This window comes from Triticum dicoccoides, chromosome 2A (assembly GCF_002162155.2).
Source record: "Triticum dicoccoides isolate Atlit2015 ecotype Zavitan chromosome 2A, WEW_v2.0, whole genome shotgun sequence".
Classification (NCBI taxonomy): domain Eukaryota; kingdom Viridiplantae; phylum Streptophyta; class Magnoliopsida; order Poales; family Poaceae; genus Triticum; species Triticum dicoccoides.
The window spans coordinates 327770749-327776136 of record NC_041382.1 but is presented as its reverse complement, the minus strand read 5'-3'; the positions used below and the strand labels follow the sequence as shown (position 1 = coordinate 327776136).

Genomic DNA, 5388 nt, shown 5'->3' with positions numbered 1-5388 from the left:
CAATAGTATCTCAGGCATGAGCAACAACGCAATGCCGTAGAGGAAAATCAAGAGTAAGAATTTGTCTTGTTCAGAACTTGCGTCTGCATTTTCACAAGCTACTCAAATGGTAACCATATTTGAAGCTGAAATTAACAAACAGAAGCCTGCAGCAGTGCAGCAACACAGTGTTGACCAAGTTCAGTTAGTGCACACTTGCTGCAGATACATCACTGAGCAATACAAATAAAACACTGCAAAAAAGGTACATTTTACACCTCTTCAGCGAACCATATTCAGCACAAGGTAGAGAGAGGGTCACACAACATACATAGTTCATCTTATAGATTGGATCAATGAGTTCAGTCACACAGCACACAACGGAGAACAAGAAAAATTGACGGGGGATAACTCATCCCAACAATGTCAAAAGAGCTGCCGATTCAGGGCGGCGTACGTGCATCAGTTGACAAAGTTCTAGAGTGCAAAGCATGGCAAGGGCAATCCAGCAAGCTTTTGCTCAGGAACCCTCACCTCCACAAACAAGATTAATACAACATGGAGTAAAAAGAAAGCAAACGATCATCTGAGTAACGATGATGAGGTTCTTCGATGACCATGGTAGATGTCCAAATGATGGTCTGCTTCTAAGAGCGCAGGGAATCATCCCCCCTTGCCATGAATGGAGCTCACAGGAAAATAGGGAGATGATTGGCCGTCTTCACTTCCTGTCAAACAATTATGATATCAATCAGATAAAGGAGAAAGCTACTTACAAATCTACAGTAGAGATGCTACACAATGTAAGCTCAAAAGAACACAAATTATGTAATGAAAAGGTCAAGACTTGCACCTATCATCATCACAACTGTGGACATACGTTGTGCTATATATTTTCAGATCTTTCACTCAAATAGTTTGCAGTACTAACAGGCATACAAAGGCTGACCTATGATATTTCAGTCTATATGACTTTTACTTTAGCAGAACACTCATTTGGTCAATCTTGGTAGAAGAGCACCAAAACAATTTCAGGAGCATCAATTAAGAAAAAACAATGGCAGCACAGTTAGGCATTTATATTGGTGAGTAAAACATACTCCCTCTGTCCCAAAATGTAATATCATTTTTGACACTATCTATCATAGTGTCAAAACTAGTCTTACATTTTGGGACGGAGGGAGTATCTTCTTTGGATTATTCTACCAGGACAGAAGATAAAACTTCACCTGTCAGGTCCATTTTCAGCATAATGCCAATATATACTTCAAAACATCATTGGACTACCATATTGTCTAATATGTTATGGGAGCCCAGAGGAACGTGGTGAACAACAGCTTTAAAGATCTTGGGGACAACAGATTCTAGTTCCAGCAAGTACACCGCGTTAACCCACCCACTATGCATATCTTATGTACAAATGGGACCTAAGTTGTAGTTAACTAAGCTAAGAAAATGAGCAACCTTTAAGCTGATTACCCCTAGTTTCTTGATAAGCCTAATTTCAAGGCAAGATAAACAAGTCCTTAGGTAAGATCATTTTAAATGCTCAGAATGTTTCCAGGTGGAGGAGAGCTTTTCTAGAAATAAGGAAGGGGAAAACAAATTCAATCAGATCTAAAGGTCTACTCCCTCCGTCCGGGTTTATTAGGCCCCCTCTTATTTTGTGCTAAAGTTTGACCTATAAGTTTAATTAATGAAATGTAAACTATATGTCACAAAAATTATACGATGGGAAAGCTCTTTCAAATACAAATCCAATGGTGTACTTTTTGTAACATATACTTTATATTTTGTTAGTCATATAGATGGTCAAAGTCTGGCTCAAAATACAAGGGGGGCCAATAAACCCGGACGGAGGTAGTAGCTTCCATTAGAATTTTATACAGCATCAATAAAGGCGAACATTAAATATCAGGGCTCTGCTATAAAATGACTAACTCGACCTTTTGTGATAGCATGATTAATTTGCAGTGGCATTTATCACATTTGCATGTATATCACAGCAGTACATCACGCATATGTGAAACATGGTACTTGATGCAGAACTGGAGGAAAAAAGCAAGTTACGAGAAACTTCTATAACAACGAAATAATCTTGACAGTTTACAATGATATCCTCTACTATATCGCATTATGAATCTGATAGCAGATTCTAACAATGCCAAGCTGCAACTATGAAGGTAAAGGAACATTGAGAACAATTTTCAGTAAACTCAGTCTCCCACTGGTCTAAGTATGTCATTTGTCAAAACATAACTAAACAAATCTAGATGCAACTGTAAGTTCCAAATGATATGTACAAGTACAACCATGCCACCCAGCCAGCGGAAATGCTTATCTCCACCAACTTGTATCTCCACCCCATATTATCTCCTTTCCCACTACCAAAAGTTTAAGAATTAAAAAATCATGGTTCTTTGAAATGCTATAAGACGTACAAGAAAAATGTGCTAAATTGTTATGATTCATGTCCTACACATAATAACAAATTGTGCATGTTTGAATGGCATATTATTCACACCAATTTGATTGTGTTCTACAGAACACATACGGCCATATTCTTAGCACCAAACTTTGTAAGTGTACATCTTATAGCATTGTAAACATCCGTGTCAATATTGAACACAACTTACTATAGCGCCCGGCCCAGATCGCATCTTGCACCTCCGTGTCGCACCCCAGGGCGACACCGGGGGCGGAAGCCTCGCGCTGCTAGAAGTCCTCCCCTCCCTGATTCCCTTCGCCGCCGGCCCTCGCCGTGGTGGCGGCGGACCCAGCTACCGAAGGTGGCTGGGATTGCTGGTGCGTTGGAGGCCTTCGCAGGAGCTGCTGGGGCGGCGGTGGTGGTAGTCTACGCGCGGCGGCCAGGACGGCGCCCTTGCGTCGGGGTGGCGGCGGAGATCCCCTGTGGCGACGATCTGGCGGCAGAGGCGACTGGATTTGGGGTATCCTTCGAATCCCTAGGTCATGGTCTCATCGCTGCCCTTCGGTTGCCGCCAGGGGATCGAGGCGCTGGTTGCCGTGGCTCTTCTGGCCATGGGCTGGCGTGATCCGGAGCGGCGAGCGACGCGTCCGCGCAAGCGGCCGCGGCTTCCTTCTCCTCCGCTGTTCTGACCGGCGGCGTGGGGCCCTGCTGGTTTTGCTTGGATAAAGGAGGTGGTCCTATGGGTCTTCTAGCACCAAGATGGTGTTCTGCTTGATGCCGGCCCTCACTGATCTAGCCTATTGATGAGTTCCGGAAGGCTCCACCGGAGATCTTCATTGGGTGTCTAGCGCTTGTAGATTGCTGGATCGGATAGGATTCGATCGTGTGCGCCCCTATTTCAGCCCGTGTGGCTTCAGGAGGGCGTGACGCAAAGCTTCGTTAACTGTTGACATTATGGGACATGTCGGTATTTTGATTTTCATGGTGAAGATAGTGGCGGAGAACGTCATGGTGGCAGAGGTCTGAGGCCTAGTAATGGCGGATCGAGCCTTCGAGGCAATGAGGACTTGTTTGGTGGTTCGTGACTCATAGAAGCGGCATCGGCAAGTGGGGCGGCGGGGCGGCGGCACAGGAGGAGTACATAGTCTTAGCTTTCGGGGTGGGCAAATTTTAACATGGTCCCTCTTACCTCCTTTTTTTACATGTGAGGTAAGAAGGTAAGAGTCAATCAAGCCATTCATTGATGAGATCAACGGCTAAGATCTATTTTATACTCTTACCTCTCATGTGAAAAGAGGGGGTAAGAGGGGCCATGTTAAAACTGCTCTTCAGGGTGAAAACCCAAGGTCTGGCCTTAATTGGTAGTGCCTGGCAGTGGCCTTGTTGAAGACATTGTTTTGAGAGCGCGGATTTTCTTCATGGTGAAAACCAAAGATCTATGATCGGGCGACAACGGCGCTTGTGCACCATTTCCTTCTTGGAGGCGTCGCTTTTGGAGAATTTGGACTTCGGGTGTTGTCTTGGCGGTGGTTCGTGTTGTGGTTACAAGAAATTGATCACTCTAGAGGGATCTTTCTTTCTTCTTCTTCTTTTTGTTTTTGGGTTGTGTGCCTCCGTAATGTCGTCAGGACATTGCGTTGGGTGTAATTGGTATCTCCGCGATATTAATATATGCCCCTTTTCAAGAAAAGGAAAAAGGGTATAGGAAGGAGATACAAGTGGGTGGAGAAAATTCACTTTACCCAGCCTGGTGTTACTTTCAACGACTGCAGAGGCACTTCTTGTTCTCAAATGAGAACATGCACTGCCCCGCTAGCCATGCAAAAGATTACTATGAACATGTTGGTTGCTATTCAGTATGTTATTTATGTACAAATCTGAGGTAAAATGCAAAAGGCTAACAGGCACTACCATGCTAGCCATGCAAAAGATTGCTATGGACATATTTGTTACCGTTCACTATGCTATTTATGTACATATATGAGCTAAAATGCAAAAGGCTATTGATGGCAAATGAATGGAGTAAACAACTAAGTTATGCTAGCTCACTTAAGAGGTTTTCAAAAGTGCTTAGGACCTAATCACTCATATCTCTGGATTTATTTATCATACTAAAGAGTTTTAGCACAAGTATGATACATTTCACAAAGCAATAGGCTGAAGAGTTATGATGGCTTATTCAACAGATAAAAGGACTGATTACATACATAATACTATGTAAACAAGGCACTGCAAAAATGAGGTAAGACTCCATGAATCATGTGACACAAATATAAACGGTGTGAATGATGTTCTATTATGTCAAAATGTGGTTTTGTCATAATTAGTGTAATTTTAAGTACTCCAGGATTAGCACTTGGAGATTCACAGTGAACCTTTCGAAGAGTAATCATGTTTTGACCGCATGTTCATATCAATAATTGACTTTTTGTAGTTAGTACTGTCTTGAAAAGCTAGAGTTTGAGAAGATTATGCTGTATGGTTTGTCCTTCGACAAGATAAATTTCTTATTGACTGGTCTATGTATACCACACACTGAGATAATTTTGAGCGAATACCTAAAAGTTAGACCTAGCAACAAGACCAAGAAACTACTCCCGCTGTTCACAAACATATGATGTTTTGGATATTTTAATATAGACTATATACGGACTCATGAGTGAACAAACACACTAAAACGTGTCTATATACATCCGATTCAGAAAAAAGTTAGAATATCTTACATTTGTAAACAGAGGGAGTATCTCTTATTTACCACAGATCAGGAAATGCATAATGTAGTTTGCCTCCTTTCTATGGTTCTTTTCAATGCAGAAACTCTAACCATCCACCACTAGCAGTCTAGCACAATGGCTTAACAACACATAGACTGGTCTACCATTATGGTCCGTCTCTAACATTGCAATACTCAACCAACAGAAGGCTATGAACACTGAATGAAACTCTTATACAAAAATAACTCCCAAAAAAAATACCTTACT

At 42.2% G+C, this 5388-nt stretch overlaps 1 protein-coding gene across 2 annotated transcripts in view; it reads right to left on the bottom strand.

Moving 5' to 3' along the window:
- Positions 1 to 288: 288 nt before the first annotated feature.
- LOC119354497 (transcription factor PCF6-like) overlaps positions 289 to 5388 on the bottom strand; it is an 8122-nt gene continuing 3022 nt past the window's right edge. For both annotated transcript variants that reach the window (XM_037621215.1, XM_037621214.1), the window contains exon 2: positions 289 to 707. The gene's annotated coding sequence lies outside the window, so the exon portion shown is untranslated. The remainder of the gene's footprint in view (positions 708 to 5388) is intronic.